The sequence below is a fragment of the Echinops telfairi genome, unplaced genomic scaffold, assembly GCF_000313985.2.
Source record: "Echinops telfairi isolate 266 unplaced genomic scaffold, ASM31398v2 ScPeMD7_7469;HRSCAF=8507_0, whole genome shotgun sequence".
NCBI classification, from domain to species: Eukaryota; Metazoa; Chordata; class Mammalia; order Afrosoricida; family Tenrecidae; genus Echinops; species Echinops telfairi.
This window is the reverse complement of record NW_022111372.1, coordinates 6,461,802-6,480,930: the sequence shown is the minus strand read 5'-3', so window position 1 is coordinate 6,480,930 and position 19,129 is coordinate 6,461,802. Positions and strand designations below refer to the sequence as shown.

Below are 19,129 nucleotides of genomic sequence, written 5' to 3'. Positions count from 1 at the left end.
ACTTCTGCATTCATCTGAAGCTTCTGTAAACCCTTTCTTCCGTTCAAACAACTTTCTACCATAAGTACCTGGACCTTTCTCTACTCCCTTTCCTGAAAAGCTTTTGGAGCATCATGAAACCATGCTCTGAAATATCCAAATGCTGATATTTATTCCACTGGGGCTAGCTGTCAACTAATAAGAGAGGTACCCACACTGTGAGTGAGAGTGGAAGCCCCAAACCCACGTACAGAGTCCCTGAATGGAGTAAGTCCCTGGTAAATTCCCACTGCTCACAAACTAGGAATGTGAACAGTCTTGGACAAAAACATTGTAAAAATGTTCTTAGCAAATGTACTTAGACTGGAATGTAAACTTTGCCATTAGATCTACATTTGGACCCACTTCTAATTTATCCTACAGTTTTAATATTGTTTTCTTTTTTTTTTCCCCACTGTCCTGAATGGTGTATTAGACATGAGCTGTACATACATGACTTACATTAGCTGTAACGGTGAAGCTGCCTGCTGGGTGGTGCGCCTTTTCCAAGCAGCAGCGTGGTGGGAACCACGGATCCTGTGGTGGCAAGTGTGGCCTTTTCCTGGGCCACCGCTCTTGCGGCCAGCAGACGTCAGCCCCCGCATCTCTGTGCTTGTGGACTGGCTCAGTCACCTACTGGGTGTCAGGATTTCATCTGATCGCTTTGTGGATAACTTCAAACAATGTGTACGTGGAATCTTCACCAACCCAGTAAGAATTCGGAGCTCTAGGGGCTCCCCAGTGGAGCCCAGCTCGCTGCTCAGCACCCGATTGAAGGCTTCGAGAGCAAACTTCAGCTGGTGAACACCGTGATGGACGGGTCTGCCATAGGTTGCACCTATGGGCACTGGCCGTTTGCGATCACGATGGACTGGAATCAGATAGATGACATGGCCTTGCTTGGCCTTGTAGCCCAGTGCTTTGTCGGGCCCGGGCCGTGCTGCCCACCGCGGAACGCAGGAGAAGGCGCATCCCGTCTGATAGCCAGGTCCCGCACAGCTCCTGGGTGCACTTGAAGGCAGCCATCGTGGCTCACCTGATGGCCGCCACCAGACGGAAAGCCCTGTTTCTTAAATTGAGGTCTTTCACTGTTTTATATGATCATGGTTTCTAGGTCTTGTTTATTTTTCTGCTGTTCTTTGTACTTGTTTTATATGTCTGTCTATAAGGGAAGCTAGGATTTATGAAGACAGTAACGGAAATAATAATTATCTTAGAGTACAAAAGAGGGGGAAATGGGACTACATACCAATGGGGACAAGAAGAAAGTAAATGTTCCCTTGATTGTGGTGATGATTGTACAACACTTATTAATATGATTGAACTATTGAATTATATGGTGTGTTAATTATAGCTCAATAAAACAAAACCCGAAAGAGAGAGCAAACGGCTTCTCTGGCTTTCTCGGGAAAGTTATTCTTCTATAATTTCTTTTTTTTCAGTTTGCATAGAGACTGAGGCATTGTTAATCCCAGTATTGCTCCTAGTTAATGGATCTTGTATTATTTTTCTCCCCTTTTACATATCACAATGCCTAGTCCGGTGTGCTTTATGAGATCACCTACTAAATAAATAGCTGAAACCAGTCTTATTTCACTGTCTGATTTGTGGTAAGAATTCACAAAAAACAAATTTATCAGTTCAGAATCATTTGTGATTTAACTGATCATTTTAGAGAAACTTTTTGTAATTTAATTTTGAATCAATACTCATGAATCCATACTAAATTATCATCATTAGTGATATAAATCAAATCCCCAAAGCAATAATATTTCCTCAGGAATTGGGGCAAAGAATGATTATAAACCTCATTGCAGAATATTTCAGTATTTCAATTAGCAAGAATGGTAGTAAGAATAATAATCCTGCCACCAAGATGTCCACATTCTAACTTCAAAAAACTGTGAATGTATTTTATTATATGCCAAGAAGAATTAAAGTAGCACATGTAAAGAAATGCAAGTAGCAGATGTAATTAAATTTTCTTACAAGTTGATCTTATGATTTAGACGTTTCCCAGCATTCTGTGATTGGGATAAATGCAATTAATATATCCAAGGAGCTCACCCTATCCAGTCAACACTGATTTATAGAGACTTTCTCACTGCCATCGAGTCAATGCTGACTCATACCAATCCGCTGTGAGTTTAGACACTGTGACTGTTTATGGGAGTAGACAGCCCCATTTCTTCTGTGGAGCTGCCTGTGGATATGAACTGCCAACCATGAAGATCGCGTCCCAGTGCATAACCATTACACCACCAGGGCTCCATATAAAGGGGCCTAAATTTCTTAGAGAGAACAGAATCCACTAAAAGATTGATCCCAGATGACAAAGACCTAGATGCTATAATTGAGTTCTATAACTCAACAGGCAAAGGTAAAATAAAAATATATTCAAGTTATTATATGCATTAATAAAGAAATTACTGTTTGCCTTCTTTTAACTGGAAAATAAAAGCAAACCTTTTCTGCAGCTTCCAAGGAGTGTAGTTTTGCCAACACTTTGAATTTTGCCCATTTTAGCATAATAAATTCGGTTTATGATAAATGTGGCATCTTCATCACATAAGTTGGTGGCAATTTAGTGGTAAAGTAAGTATGGCTCTAACTTACCCGCCACTCTGCAGGAGAAAGATGTTAAGAATCTGTTTCTGTAACGGTTCCAACCTTCAAACCCTTATGGTGCAGTTCTCTTCCGTCCTACAGGATCCTTATGAGCCAGAGTAGACTGGATGACAGGTTTGGAAGATTGTAGCAATTTATGCCAGAAACAATCTATATTCTTCATAATGTTAAGGCATTTCTTATTGCCTCACCAGATAGTTTTCTATGCAACCATAATAAAATACTATTATGTTGACTTATACAATGTGATTAAATAATTATTTCCTATAGTTTTATATTACTATTACTTAACACACCAGAGAGAAGAGGGGAAATGAAAGCTGATTTTCAGTGCACTATGTAGCTACACTTTACAAACAAATGATTGCAAATCTTCTTTTGGTAAGGGGTATAAGTGTGGATATTATTTAGGACAGAGCTTATATATTTCATGTGTGCAAGTCATAGATTCACTGAAGATATCCACTCTTTATCTCATACAATTTGGAAGGTAAGGTTGATAAAGAGCTCCTTTTCATCCTGAAGTAGCACAACATGTACTATCTTTCCCAAGTAGAAGGTATTAATCCCATCAAATCCTTTCCTTTTGAATTTATATTTCAGTTTCAATGAATCTGCAGCCCCTTGAAAGTGGTATTAAATGTTAAGGCACAGAGAGCTGGTACATCAATGTATCAATTAGTTAATAGCCTTTCAGGAAAGGAAGTCAAATGATTTATGTATTTTGAATAATTGAATCTTTAAAAACCAGTAAATCATTTATAATAACTTATAAAGTGATTCAATAGGAGACAAAGAATAAAATTGTGTTTTTTTCAGCATTATTACAAAAAGGGATTTCACTTCAATGTTTAAAATTGGGTAGAAAAAATTAGGACACAGTTTATCTTTACTTCATATAAACAATTTCTTGATTATTTGGGGAGGAAAAAAGATGTGTCTCATAATTTCAGTCACATGTTTCCAGGGCCGAAGATGCGGATTTTGGAAACAAGTCCATATATCTGATGTACTGAACAAACATGACAGTAAAATTAAAGAAGAGACAATTTGATTTTTAAATGTATCCTGGATAGTGAATGTGAGAGTTGTAAACATCCCAGGCACTACTTCAAAAATAGAAACAGAACTCTGATGAACAAAAAGTAAGAGAGTCCTAAGACTTTTTAGCAGGGTTGTCATTTTGTCTCTATATTTTAGACAGGCCCCATTTATCTGGAGACACTGGCCAACATACATCTTGGCGCCTCAAATATTAGACTTGTTTCTGTATATATGTATCCTGTTGATTCCAAAACGGTAGCAGTTTTCTGTTATCAATTCTATTTTTTGAGATACAGAACATATGCTATTTACCAGTCTTCACTCTGCTTGCCCATAAAAAGTCAGGATACTTTAATGTACTATTTAAATTAATATGTTTTAATCATGAAGGAAGCTTATTAAAATTAAAAGAAAATGCACTACATGAAAATCATATTTCATACGCAAAGGATAGATAGAATCCTGATAAAAACTCTTCAGTCAAACACAGGGAATCCAGGGCGGATGATCCCTTCAGGACCAGTGGTGTGAATGGCGATACTGGGAGGGTAGAGGGAGAATGGGTAGGAAAGAGGGAACCGATTACAAGGATCTCTATGTGACCTCCTCCCTGGGGGACGGACAACAGAAAAGTGGGTGAAGGGAGATGTGGGACAGGGCAGGATATGACAAAATAATAATTTATAAATTATCAAGGGCTCATGAAGGAGGGGGGAGCGGCGAGCCAGGGGAAAAATGAGGACCTAATGCCGGGGGCTTAAGTGGAGAGCAAATGTTTTGAGAATGTACAATGAATGTACAAATGTGCTTTACACAATTGCTGTATATATGGATTGTGATAAGAGTTGTATGAGCCCCTTATGAAACGATTAAAAAAAAGAAAACTTGAAGTAAAAAAAAACCCACAAAACTCTCTAGCCATTCAACACCCAAGAAGCATCTTTGTAAGACTTCTGAGGGGGATTGGCCAGGACAATCCCCCACATGATTCCCAGTCTGCAATCATGTTCCCCCCGGCCCCCCCAACTCTTCTTTCTTAGTATATGGCTTCCAATGTGTGTTTTTTAAATACATACCTTGTTTAAATCTTTCACTTTGTTCTTTGCTTAAGTCACCAAGGTTGTCTAAAAGTCAACTAAGTGACTATTCAGATAATGGACTTTTAACACTCACGTTACAGTCGAACCTATTGAAATGAAAAGGCATTATCCTCAACCAATTGTGTGTAGTTGCCTGTTGCCAAGAAAGTTCTTCACAACAAAAATAAATGAAGTGGAGAGAAAATGTTTTGAGAATGATGTACAAATGCGCTTTACACAATTGATGTGTGTATGGATTGTGATAACAGTTGTATGCGCCCCTAATAAAATGTTTAAAAAAAATAAAAAACAAAAATAAATGAAGAGCAGACACATCATTTGATTTGATTCATTGATGCTTTAAAATGTGGGTCATTTATAAATTGTCTGATCTGTGATCCATCAAAATTTATTGTCTTCTGTTTTTGCATGGTAAACCCAGATAAATTATTTGCTGTATATTTTTCAAGGCCTTTATAAATTACTTCTTCAGGCCTAGTTTTATATGTAGTGATGGCAATATGCTTCTTTTTAAAAATATGTTTGAAATGAACTTGTTTGTCCCTAAAGACTCAAAGTCCTCTCAGTTTTACTTTCTCTCCCCAACCCCACTTTTTTAAAAAAATTACTCAGAAAAATATTAAGGTATGAGAGATAAGATAAGGAAGTTGGAGAGACTTTTTTTTAAGACACACATTGTATAAGTTACACCAACCCTGTCAGCAAATAGAATTAAGAAATGATATCCTATTAAATGTGGTTAAGCCTCCATAATGTGGTTTTCCTTCTCCCCTCTTGCTATCCATCCTTCTTCCCCCTCAATATCCCATGCCTCCCCTTTCCCTGTTCCTTCCCCATCCCTGGCCCCCTTGTAGTTATCAAAGTGTTGTCTTTTGATGTATAAAGCAGGTTTCTTCTTCTTTTTTTCCCCTTACAATAATGGTGTTATTAAATATTTATCTTGTTTAAAGTTGACAGTTTTCTAAGCACAAAATTACTGGTTTTGTTCATGTCTTGCAATATTTAAGAGTCTTCATTGTTTTTTTATTGTTGCATAATAGTCCATTATATGAATGTATGAGAGTGTGTTTATCCATTACTCTATAATATGAGTTTTTGGTTGTATCCTTATTTTGTTATTATGGAAAATGCTTCAAAAGGCATAGCTGTGTATATGTCTGTTCATATTGTATTCTTTATTTTTTAAGGGTATATACCCAGTAAGAGATTTCTGGAACATAAGCTACTTGGGTTTGGATTTGTTTACCGAAGTGCTTTATTGATTTCCAAAGTAGCTGAACAATTCTATAGCCTCACCAGCAATGTAAAAATGTTCCAGTCTTTCCAGTATTTATTATGTGTCAGTGTGAGGTGGTATCTCAATGTGGTTTTCATTTGTATTTCTCTTATTGCTAGTGATCGCGAACATCTTCATATGGTTATTGGTCATCTGGATGTTGTCTTTATTAAATTGTCTATTCATGCATTGTGTCCATTGTGTCCATTTTTATTGGATTAATTTTACTTTTCCTATTAATAAGTTGTAGTTCTCTATAGATTTATCTGATGTATTGTCACTGAATATTTTCCCCAATCTCTGTTAGATATTTTGATATGCATAAATGTTGTATCTTTATCTATAGTGGGGATGTTTTTAAATTATATTCAGTAGTGCATTTATACCTTGTAATAGAGTCTTAAGCTTGTTCTTATTTTTTCACTGATACTATTTATAACTGTGTACTTTATATTTAAGCCTTTGAGCTATCATGATTTCATTTTAATACCTGGTGTGAGGTATGGGAAAAGGATCTCTCTTCACCATTTAATGGGTTTTAGTCCTTTGTCCGAGATTTGGTGTCTATAGGTAGTTGGTTGTATTTCTGGGTTCTCAATCTATTCCATTGATCTTCATATCTATTGTTGTACCAGTCCCAGGTTACTTTAATTACCATGGATATGAAGCAAGGTTTAAGGTCTGTTAGTGAAAGGTCATCTGTTTTTTGTTTTTTAATGGTGATTTAAATTTCCCAAGTTCCATCTGTTCCATATAAAGTTGGTGATTCACTCTTACAGTTCTTTGAAGAATTGTGGTGGTATTTAGATCAGAATTGCATTGTTTTGTAGAGTATTTTGGGTTATATTGACATTTCCAGAATGTTTAGTCAGTGATAGCAGAATGATTCTATCCCATGCTACCAAAGGTCTTTCACTGCTTTTTGTCTCCTACCACCTCAGAAGGCAAACTTTTCTTGCCCAATGTTTATTTTTGGCTGTACTACTCCCAAAGAAATGAAAAGCAAGGGTACTTTGTGTATCGTCTTTATTGACAAAGACTAAAATTAACCATATTCAAGTCTACACAAACCACACATTGATGTTCCTGGTAAGATGTCTTTTCCATGATGAAAGAGATGGCCTTGTAAATTATATCAAAGAGTAATTGTATATACAGAAAATAATCCAGCCTAGTCCAGATCAAGTACATAGTCTGATATGAGCCTGTATGTCTGATATGAATCCAGGAATTCCTCTTCAGATTCATGCAGCACATGCAATAGTGCCAAATGCAGGACAATCACAAGTAAGTGTGTGGAAAATCTTGTGGATCTAATGATGATGTAAGTATCTCAGCCTGGCTCCTTCAGCTTTCTGAGTGTAGCTTCGCAACAGGAAGGTGAAGCAGAGAGATCGTGTGTTTCACCTCCCTGGAGAAAGAGAGGATGTTCCCAGAATTCTCATGAGAAGACCACACCCACAAGGAGACATCATCAGGCTGTGACCTGATTGACAGGCTAGACTCCATGCCTTCATTCTTAATATCCTCAAGGTGACACAAGATTATGTAACTACCACAGAATAAAAACACATTTTAAGCCATTATTTAAAAAATAAACATTTTCAGCTCTTTTGAACTGTCAAAGACTATACAGCACTCATTTGGAGTGTATTCTGAAGACTAGATTTCTTCAGAAGGGTGCTGATGTTATTGCAAAATACTAGGTTGTAGTCTTCAGTAAAGAATAGCAGCAAATCTGTTTTTTAAATAAAATGTAATTTTTGTTCCAGGCTGAAGTATATTTTTCCTTTAGTCTTGGGGGCAAGTAAGTCAAAAGACTCCTTGGAAATATTTAAGTCCCTGATTCAGATCAATCAATTCATTCTGATCAAAATGTTCACTTTGTGAAGCTGTTTGGAAATCACTTGCTTTACATTCTGTGATACCAGATATGCAAGATTCATCTTCTAAGGGATGTGGTAGTTCACAGAAAGGGGTAAAGGGCACAAGACCCAAATTTGGAACAGTGTGCAGTGTAGGAAAGAAGATAAATGAATAGCTGTGAAACATAGGTCATTATAAACACAAAAAGTGAGTAATTTAAATATATAAATTTCTCATTCAAATTGGCTTGTTAAAACATCCCAATTATACAGAGGATATCATTTAAAAAGCAGACTTAAACTTTATAAATTCAACCATAACTAATAAACTACAGCTAATATGGTCTATTCAATGCAATTTTCTGAATCAGTGCCCCAAATAACCCCCAGAACAGGCCTAAAAAGCAAAACACCGATACAATAACTTTTTGTTGGGCTGTGTAATTTAATCATTAGCAATAATCATAGTGAAAGAATGATTCCATATCCAAAGCACTGTGGAAGGTGCTCTCATGATGCTTTCTAAATCTTCCCAATAACTGATTGATGTCAGGATCATTATTAGCTCCACTTTGAAGAATAGGAATATGAGTTCCATCAATAATAAGTCACTTGGAAGGCTCAAAAAAAGATAATGTTTAGAAATTGTTGATGCCAATAGTTGTGCATGTCCGCTTGAGGTAACAGTTGTATGGTTTGTTATACTATATGTAGGAGTCCCCATTAAAATGATTTATTTAAAAATATTAAGTCACTTGCTTAATGTTACATATAAAATATGTGGCAGAAGTGGGTACAAATTGAGGAGTCTGAATACAAAATTCTTGTAATACCCTTATATTGCTTGTCCATTTCATTTGGGTTTTGTTGTTGCTTTATTTTATCTTATTCAATAAAAATAAAATAAGTTGAGGAGCATCCGTTAATGGCTAGAGTAGAAGTGAATTCCATAGGTTTTCTTGCCTGTGATTTTGGCAACAGCAGCTCACCAGTCTTCCTTTCATGACTGTCAGCTGGGGTTAAACTGTGCATCTTTGAGGTATGAGGTGAAAAATTAGACTGAGAAGTTTTAGACAGATTATTTTTAAGAGATAATGTAAGACATAGGGAATTACTAATCAGGAAGATGAAAATATAATTGATATTAATAAATTCCCTCTACGTAATTTGGAATTATATGATTGCTGTCAGCATGAAATAGATTAATGAAACAGTTTTAAGTCCTATACAGTGTAGTTTCAGTGGTTTTACTCACATTCCAGTAGTAACCCCTTACTAATTGTAAGTATCATAAGTGTAATGGCATTTACAAAGAAGTTGCGAAGAGAAAAAAAACAGATGTATTGAGTCTAGAAGGTATACCAAGACTATTCAAAACATTAAAATTTATTTGTGTTTGTATTTTTAGTTATTGGATTTCTGTGAAGCTTATATCATTATACTATTCATTGTACACATGAGGAAACTGTATGGTTAAATAATTAGAGAGGATGCTAAAATAACATTTAACCTTGCCTGAGAACCAATAAGAAATTACTTTGGGCAATTCTATATGCTGTATTAGAAAGTAAATGATAATTTTACATCAATGGAAAAATAAGAGAGAAGTCACAAGTCAAGTCAGCAAATTTGCCAACTAGTTCCTCTCTAGCCCTTATCCCAACATCCAGGCCATTATGAAATCTCTAGTTCCATATTAATCAATAAAGAAAATCTATGTCTGTGGCAGAAATCGTCAACTTATATTATCAATATACTGTGCTTATGAATTTTAGCTAAATATAGTGCAACTAGACAAAAGGAAATTAAGACAATTAGAACGAGCTAAATGTAGAGAAACAAGCAGAACTAAACACACTTTAACCTGTGGTCACACATTATTTTTTATGTTGTTTAAAATAATAATTATAGAAGCATATATTGACATTCTAAAAGAGTTTCCCTTCTATTTTCTTGCAAATATAACCAGTAGAGGCCTTTTATTCTTTGTTTACTTGTTTTTGAAAATATACTCAGCATAATCTACATCAATTGAACAAGTTCTACACGCACAGTCCAGAGTCTTGGGTTCTATTTTTCAAATTGCATAACCATTGCCTTAGTCTAATTATTCTTTGCCCATTGACACAAATTATTTTCCCCAAGCATATTGTGAACATTTCTAGTGCATGTTCTCGGTTGATCACATAAAAATAGGTGTTTTAAATAATCCAATACTCAGAGTAAACATTCTTTCCACTTAGGCTAAGGGTAAAACTAAAACTCACAGGCACGGAGTTGTTTCCAACTTCAAGCTACCCTGTAGGACAAGCTTGAAGTGCCCTGTTGCGTTTCTGAAACTGTTACCCTTTACAAGAGTAGAAAGCCTCGTCTTTCCCCCAAGGTGTGGTGGTTTCAAAGTGCCAACCATATGGGTAGCTGCTCAATGCTTCACTGCAACGGTACAGGTCTTTTCCTGAAGACCGGCAAATGACAAGGAACACGCATAACAGAAGGGAAGGTGGGTTCAGGAGAAGAGAACATTTCTTTAAAAATAGTTTTTATTCCTGGCCTGAACCCTTTCTCAGGAATCTCAATGGCTTTATCAAAGCCAGAGAAGAATCTGGCAGAGCAAAAATGGGCAAACAGGTTAAGGATGGAATATTCCTGTTTAATTATATAGGCAGAACTCCCCTTTAATATGTGTTGATCATTTGGATTTGCATTTGATCATTTGGATTTCATGTGTTGATCATCTACAATAATTCACCTTCACAAGAGATACTTTATTTTGGATATATTTTCAAAGCTAGAATGTTTTTTACTTTTGAAAGTATAGGGAATTCAGGATGGTTGATAGCAACAGGGTTAATTACCTGGGGACGTGGAAGGGAAGAGTGTGGGAATTGGAGAATCCACAGCAAAGGTGATAAGAAGAAAATAAATGATCCAAAGTTCATTGTGATGATTGCACATTCCTTCTCAATATGACTGAATTTTCAATTGTATGCTGCTAATAATATCTCGATAAAAAAATTTAAAGTATGGTATCATATATATACACACACATATATATATATACACATATATGTATATATATATGATATTCAGGTTTTATTCTCCAAATAAAGAAAATTCCGAAAATTACTTCCTGAAAATCACTTACGGTACCAAAGAAAATGGCCATAGAGAACGGGTCTTTGTACATAAAACGCCATACCGCATTATGCACACTAAGGTCTGCCAACGTGGAGCATTACTAAAGTATGAACCCTTGAAAGTGCATCAGTCCAAGCATGGACCGTCAGAGCATTCTGCCGTCAAGATCTCAATCCTGAGTCAGACTCCTAGTGGTAAGCTTTGGGGATGAATGGAAACATTCACGTTGCCCACTCAGCCATTTTTAAATTGATGTTTGAAAATTACAATGACAACACTACCATAAGAGTGGAGAATGTACAAATTATTTTATTAGACTATAATAAAGTTTTAGGATCTCTGCACAGGTGAAAGACAGGCTTTCTACTCCTGTAAACAGTAGAAACCCACAGGGGCTCTCTTACCCTTTATAGCATCTCCATGGGTCAGAATCAACTTGATGGCAGTAGTGGTTTTGTGAGTTAATAAATGTTTTTGAAAAAACAAAGATTTTCGTTGCAAAATAAATATGGATAAGAAAGCTAGTTAAAAATGTTTCATAAATATATCATCAACATCTACACTTTAAACATTTTGTTGTATCATAGCTAATATTTAGCATTGTCTGAGAATGTTTCTTACTCATTTTAATTTGCACAGTGCTTACCACATTAAAAGTACTAAATAATTGTTGAATGATGTACAATTTTAATTAATGAATGACTCTATGTTCACATTATTTTTCTGACTCTCCTCTAGGCCTGAGGGACCAAAGTACTTTTGAAAAAAATATGAAGAGACACATTCAAATAAAATTAACTTTTTCTAGTACATATTCATGATTGCGAATTTTCACTTGATTTTTGTTGTGGGTCACTGATATTTGATTACTGTCTCAAAGTCTCATCATAAACTCTCCTTTCTTCTTATGCCAAAATCTTCACCCTTATTCAACTGAGGTCATTGCCTATTTTATTGAGAAAAGATTGAGATAATCTATCATTAAATACTTCATTAACCCTCATATTTTCTTTAATGTAAAGTAACCTTTTAGTAATTGTTTCATTCTTAACCAACTAAATTGTGTGTGAGAGAGAAAAAAGGTAATGGAGAGAATACAAGATTTTCTCTATTCCAATAAGGACTGAATGTATTATATTCCAAAATTATACTTAACTTCCTTACTACTGTACTTATGTTTATGATAATTTTCTTTTCTTATATAGGGCCAGAAAACTTCAAGACATTGTTTATGATTCTAGTGGTTTTTTTTTTTTTAATTCCCATGTTAAATTTATTGTTTCTTTTTCTGAAATGCCACTTTTCCACTTTATCTTGCATTTGGAATAATTGTGAGGACTTCAGAAAGAAATAATCTCTCAAAATGCTAAATTCCAGAAACAAAATAATAGGCAAACTAATATTTCAAAAGGCTTTTAAAAGAAAGAGTGAAAAATGATTGAATAAAAACAAAAGGGGAATCAGATTAAAGAAAAAAGAACAGGAGAAAGCATGTTGAAAATGTTTGCTAGTTGATGTTATTAGATGATTATATATTTTGAGAAACGAATGATTATCCTTTATCTAAAGGGCATATGTAAAATACAAGACATTCTATTGTGTAAGCTTGTGCGCCACCTATATTAAGGGAAAGGGAAGTTAGTATCTGTTTGTAAGCTCTATTTGACCTTCATGTTTCATGCAAGTTGCTATGTAAAGGACATGTATGATTTTTTAATTATTTATTTTATTTTATTAATTTTTATCATCATAGAGGACACACAGCAGCATAGACATAATTCCAACATGCTCTACATGTGGACTTGAGTGATTTCAATTACAGGCTTCAAGCTGTGCGACCATTCATACCTCTTTTGGGAAACCGTTCCTCCTTCACAAAGTAAATTCATTTTGCCCAAAACTTGTCTAATCTTTTGAGCTGCTATTTTAGTTTGATCCTATATGGATATTTCCTTTATTGTTTACCCCCAAACTATTTTTTAGGTGTTAATTCAGGTATCCTACCATTCTATAGTTCAATCACATCAAGCAGTAATATATAAATGCTACCCAAACCAGTTTTAAAACATTGTCCTCCTTTTTAAACTCCTTGATATCAGCGCTCCCTTACCCCCGCCACCTCCCTACTATATCACTGTGTCCCACCCAGGGACCCTTATTCTAGTTTTGTCTCTATGGATTCACCTTTCCTGAGTTTCATATACCAAAAACATAGAGAAACACATAACAAAAGTTGAAGAAGGCTACCAACACTACAATAGAGAAAAATCCCAATATATATTAAAAAACAGAAACATTATGAACCATATCTAGCCCAAAGTGAATCAGACAGGAGACCAAGTGACAAAATTCTAACCATAATTGAAACATGGACATAACCTAGTTATCGGATAGATTGTATTAGAGAGATGACTTCTATATTAAAATGATAAATTTGACTTGAACATATTTTCCTTTATAAAACCTTTTATTGACTTATGCTTTGTGCATGACACAATTCAAAGACATAGCTGTGTTAAAATGAGTTGTGCGAATCAACACCACAGTCACTTTTGAATAACTTTCTTCATTCTTGTAGCTATCGCTCTTATCTCTCCATTTCCCCGAGCCTCCCTCGTTGTCACCCCAGTGATCTAATTATTATAGCTATAGAGTCACCTATCCTAGATTTTCTATAAAAAGAAGCAAACACACCCACACCCACACCCCAAAATCAGCAAAAATGAAATAAATTGCAAATCAATTCCTATCCAAAAGAAAGCAGAAAATAATAAGAAGTAGAAGAAAGTAGTGGGGCAGAGAAAGAAAAAGGAAGGTCCTCAACCAGGTGGAGGGACACAACGCCAGCAACAATGGGCTCAAGCCTAGGGACAATTATAAGAACGGTGCGCAACAGCAGAGTGTTCCGTTTTCTTGTGCGTAAAGCCACTGTGGTTTGGAACTGACTCCATGCATGCCACCTAACACAAAACAGCAACAGAACACATTTAAAATGGGTCAAAAGAGAAAACCAATAGTAAAATGTTCACTTTTAAACTAACTGTATTTACAATAATCCTCTATCTAATACACTCTGTCTGAAAATAAAATAATAGATATATCTGGACAAATTTTGAGACATTTAAATGGAGACAATCTACGTGGGGACTTTGCAAATGAATTTTTGGCTTTCACTGCCATTCATAGGATTCTGTAAACCAGGTGCTCAGAATATATGCTCTAATTCAATTCCTCCCTTTGGCTGTGGTTTTATTTTATTTTCAATCCTTAGATAGCACAGGCTTGTGTGCTTCTTCTGTGTGGACTTGTCCAACATCACTCTCAGATGGCTGATTATTTTAACACAAGCCTTTAAGGCCTCAGGTGCTATTCTTTTTGATAGCCAGATACCATCTACTTTCTTCACCATGCTTTGCTATATCACCTATATCATCAGTAACCACATTATAGAGGCAAGTGTTGAGCAGGGTAAAATAATATGAATTAATTGTTCTTAAATTAAGGCTTATGACTGAATTTGGGCTCAAAATTCATTGTTATGTCTAATATTTATATATATCCGAAACCATTTTACAGACGTTATCATCTTTTTAAGAAATAATATTTTGTATTTCTAATGATAGTATCTAGCAAATAATATAATATTAGTATTATATAGCCAATAATATTAATCTAGCTTCTAGGATAAAATTTAAGATATTAGTGAGAAAAGAGAAATATAAATATATAGGAAAGCTTATTCGATTAAATTCCATGGATTGATCACATATACAGATTAAAATTGTAAGTGACAGAACATTGCTTGAGGTAAAAAGTGTCAGGCCCACGGCAAGCTATTTAGAATGCTCATTCACTAAGGGGAAAGAATACCTGCAAAATAAAGTTAAGTTGCAAAAAGCAAAGAAAATAGCAACTATGTGTATGTCTTAAATTATCACTTATTGGACAACCTTCAAACCAGGAGATCTGAACCAAAGTTCAATGATTTCCAAAGCCATAAAGCATTGAGGCAGTAGCCATCTGCTTCTTCTACCCATTGGGTGTTTCAGCTTCACTTCAAAGGAGCCTTTCAGCTCCCTTAATTTACAACAGGAATTTTTAAGTAAAATCCCCATTCGTTTAGAGGGATTTCCAAGTCAGATCTTTCTTCTCATGTGTCCTATGAAAAAGTGCTATACACCTCGAAAAGCCAAATTCTAAAACTCCAGTATTTTGTAGCACAAAGCCTACATTGTCGGGACAAAATGGACATTTATTCAAAAACATATGACTAGAAAAGTACCACAGGGTGGATTTTCCCATCAGATTACACATGAGTTGTTATGGTTAGGGATCTCCAAGCCCGTTAGAGACTAGGTTCAACCGAAAGAAATGGTATACTGTTATCAGGACCTGCCACCTAACAAGAGTAACAACAATCTGTATAAATGATAGAATTATCCTACTCTCTATAAGAACTATATCTTGTTTATATATTTTTTAAATCTGGAAATTTAAAAAATATTAGGTACCTTTGAAATTTAGTGGCAATATTTTCCAAATTTAAAATGCAACAATGGATATTCCATAGTTTCCTTTCCTGGAATTCTCTCACAATTACCTTGTCAAAGAGGTGGTTAGAGAGAATGTGGGGGCACATAGAGGATCATAAATGATTCTATAGAAATCATAAAATTAAAAACAAAAAGTATCAATTAAAAAAATCAACAAGGCAAAACCTCCAATAAATATTATGACTACTAGTTGTCAGTAGCTGGGTAGCATGTGTGCAGTGAGTTGAACACCAATCATAAAGGACAATATTTAGAATACAGAAGTTTTCTAACAGAAAGGTTTTCTCTGATATGTAATTGTGTGCACTTATAACAAATTTCAAATAAATGGAGCTTTTATTTACTTTTTTCATGTATTGAGAAATCCCAAGACAGATTAGTATACCAGCATTTATTCAGCAGCCCAATAATATTAGTTGCAGATTCTGGTAGCCTGGTAGACTAGAGAAACAAATCCAGGCTGCCTCATATGTATGTGAGAGAGAACTTTTTATAAAAGAGCTATTGTATATTAAGAAGTCATCCCAACCCAGACATTCCATAAGTCTGATATTAGCCCATATATCTGATACAAGTCTATAAATGCCTCTTCAGACCCACACAACACATGCAGTGATGCCAAATACAGGAAAATCACAAGCCAGTGGGTGGTAAATGGTAAATCTTGTGTATCCAATGGCAGTAGAAGCATCTCAGTGCTGGCAGGGGTCTCCACGAGGCTCCTCCAGCTCCAGGGCTCTAGCTCTATCAGCATAGTTTCATGTGACTTGTCAACATGAATGTGTACCAGAGAGTATGGGTCTGGCCTACAAAGAGATATTTGTCTCAGTAATGCCTTCAAATGAGGTCATCAAGCTGCTGCCTAATTGACAGGCTAATCTCTACCCCTTCAATCTTAATAGTCTCAAGTTGACACTATATAATGTAATTACCACAAAGATTCACTTAGATTATATTTTTGACATCAAGAAACCTTATGATTATCCATACCAAAAAAAAGAGGAAAGAGCAAGATGATAGCAATTGTTATATCAAATTATAAAATATTATTTAAATAAGTAAGTATCAAAGCAAAGGCCAGAGTATTTAAATACAGTAGAGGGGGAAAAAGTAAAATTTATTTATGTCAGAGCAGATATTGATAATTAGTGAGTATAATATGTGTTTCATAATAAAAAGCAACTGGTTTGCATCCCTATCTTATATTGTGATCCATAATCAAGTTCAGGCAGGTAAAATTCTTAAGTGAAAGGGTCACAACTTTCAAAAAACAATAGAGGATTATGTAGTCATAATATCAGAATAACAAACTTTCTCTAAAAGGCAAAATCGTGCAAAACATAAATATTGTAATAAATCTATTACCATCACAGCTATGAATTTCTGATTGGGTAGATATCATAAAAATCATAAAAATCAAAATCCTAAATAAGAATACCCACCCATGAACTATGAGAAGATTGAGTGAAGGGGTGGAGTTTAGCCTGTCAATCAGGTACAGTTTGATGACCTCATTTGGAGAAGTTAAGGAGATAAATAGCTCTTAGGAGGCAGGATGCGCAGGCTCATTCCCTGAGACCAGGTCACTCTAATGAGCAGGCACATGGAGCTATGCTGATTGCAGCCAGAGTCCTGGAACTGGGAGAGCCACGTGGAGACGCACCCCAGTGCTGAGGTGCTTACAAAATCACTGGATTCACAAGACTTCCCACCCACTGGTCTGTGATCTTCCTGCATTTGGCATCATTGCATGTGTTTCATGAGTCTGAAGAGAACTTTGTAGATTGGTATTAGACATATAGGCTATAATATCAGACTTATGGACTTGAACTGGATTGGGCTGGGGTGCTTTCTTAATATGAAATCACTCTTTTATATAAAAACCCTTTCTTATGCACATGTGAGTGCCCATGAATTTGTTTCTCTAATCTACCCAGAATAACACACAGTTGTAGCAGTCACTGTGTCCGTCCATCTTCTTGAGGGACTTCCCATTTTCTGCTGCCCTTCTACTTTACCAAGCATGATGTTCTTCTTCAGGGACTCATCTCTCCTGACAACAGGTTCAAAGGATTCAAGATGAAGTCTCACCACCCTTGCTTCTAAGGAGCCCTCTGATCTTACTTCTTCCAAGACAGATCATTTGTCCTTTTAGCAGTCCATATTACATTCAACATTCTTCCTAATCATCATATCTCAAATGCATAATTCTTCCTCGGTCTTTCTTATTCAATGTCCAACTTTCACATGCATGTGATCCAATTAAAGTATTATGGCTTGGGTCAGGCTGATCTTAGTCCTCAAAGAAACATCTTTGTTTTCCAATATTCTGAAGATGTCTTGTGCAGCAGATTATGGATCCAAGCAAGACAAATTGTTCACAACTTCAGATTGTCTCCATTTATCATGATGTTACCTATTGGTCCAGTTTTGAGGTTTTGATCTTTGAGTTGTAATTCATATAGAATACTGTAATAACCCTTGATCTTTATCAATGAGTGCTTCAAATTTTCCAAATTTTCAGCAGGCAAAGTTGTGTCATCTGCATATTGCAGGTTGTTAATAAGCCTTCTTTCAAACTTGACGACCATTCTTCTTAATATGATCCCTCATCTCCTATGATTTGCTCAGCATACAGGTTGAATAAATATGGTGAGAGGATATAATTTTGTCGCACATCTTTCCTGATTTTGATCATACGCTCCCTCCTGAAATGGTGGAATATTGACTGGTTCTTTTTGGTACAGAGACTGTGTATTCTTTCCACCTTCTTTTGATGCTTCCAGTATAATTCAATATTTTTCCAATAGAATAGTTCAATTTTGCAATTTGAGGCTTGAGTATTTTTCTTGACTTTTTTCCCTTTAAGATATACTGAGTCTGTTTATACTTTTTTGTTTTCTAATTATAGGTTTTTCACATTTCACTATAATATTTTCTTTTTCTTCTTGAGCTATCCCTTAAACTTTTCTATTGAGCTCTTTGGCTTCGTCATTTCTTCCTTTTGCTTTAACCAATCTATGGTTAAGAGCAAGTTTCAGAGTCTCTTCTGACATCCACTTTGATCTTTTCTCTCTATTTAATGACAATTTTCTTTCTTCAGAGGTAGTTAAATGATTTTATGTCAACTACACACTTCTAGCTAGATGTGGAGCCAAACTTGTCAATCAGATCAGCCTGATGCTGTCTTCTTCGGGGTGTGACCTTTCCCTTCTCTTTCTTCCACTTTGCCTTCCTGTTCTGTGGCCACCCTAAGAATTACGTGAGTCCTGCAACGTTTCCATAGATGGTGGATTCACATGATTCTGAACATACTTGCCTATGATATTCTTGCAGTCATCATTACACGTGGCTGAGTGAGTATGATGAGAGACTTATGGAACAGTATCAGATTTATAGACATAAGTTTGCTTTTGCTGGAATCCTTTCTTGAAATGTAATTATTTCTAGCTTATAGAGTAGCATGATAACACTTAATCTTGTACCATTAATAAGTAAATTATACTT

The 19,129-nt window shown here is 35.5% G+C and overlaps 1 pseudogene; it reads left to right on the top strand.

The window, feature by feature from the left end:
• The first annotated feature begins 830 nt into the window (after positions 1 to 830).
• Positions 831 to 19,129, top strand: part of LOC115873497 — a 48,260-nt pseudogene continuing 29,961 nt past the window's right edge.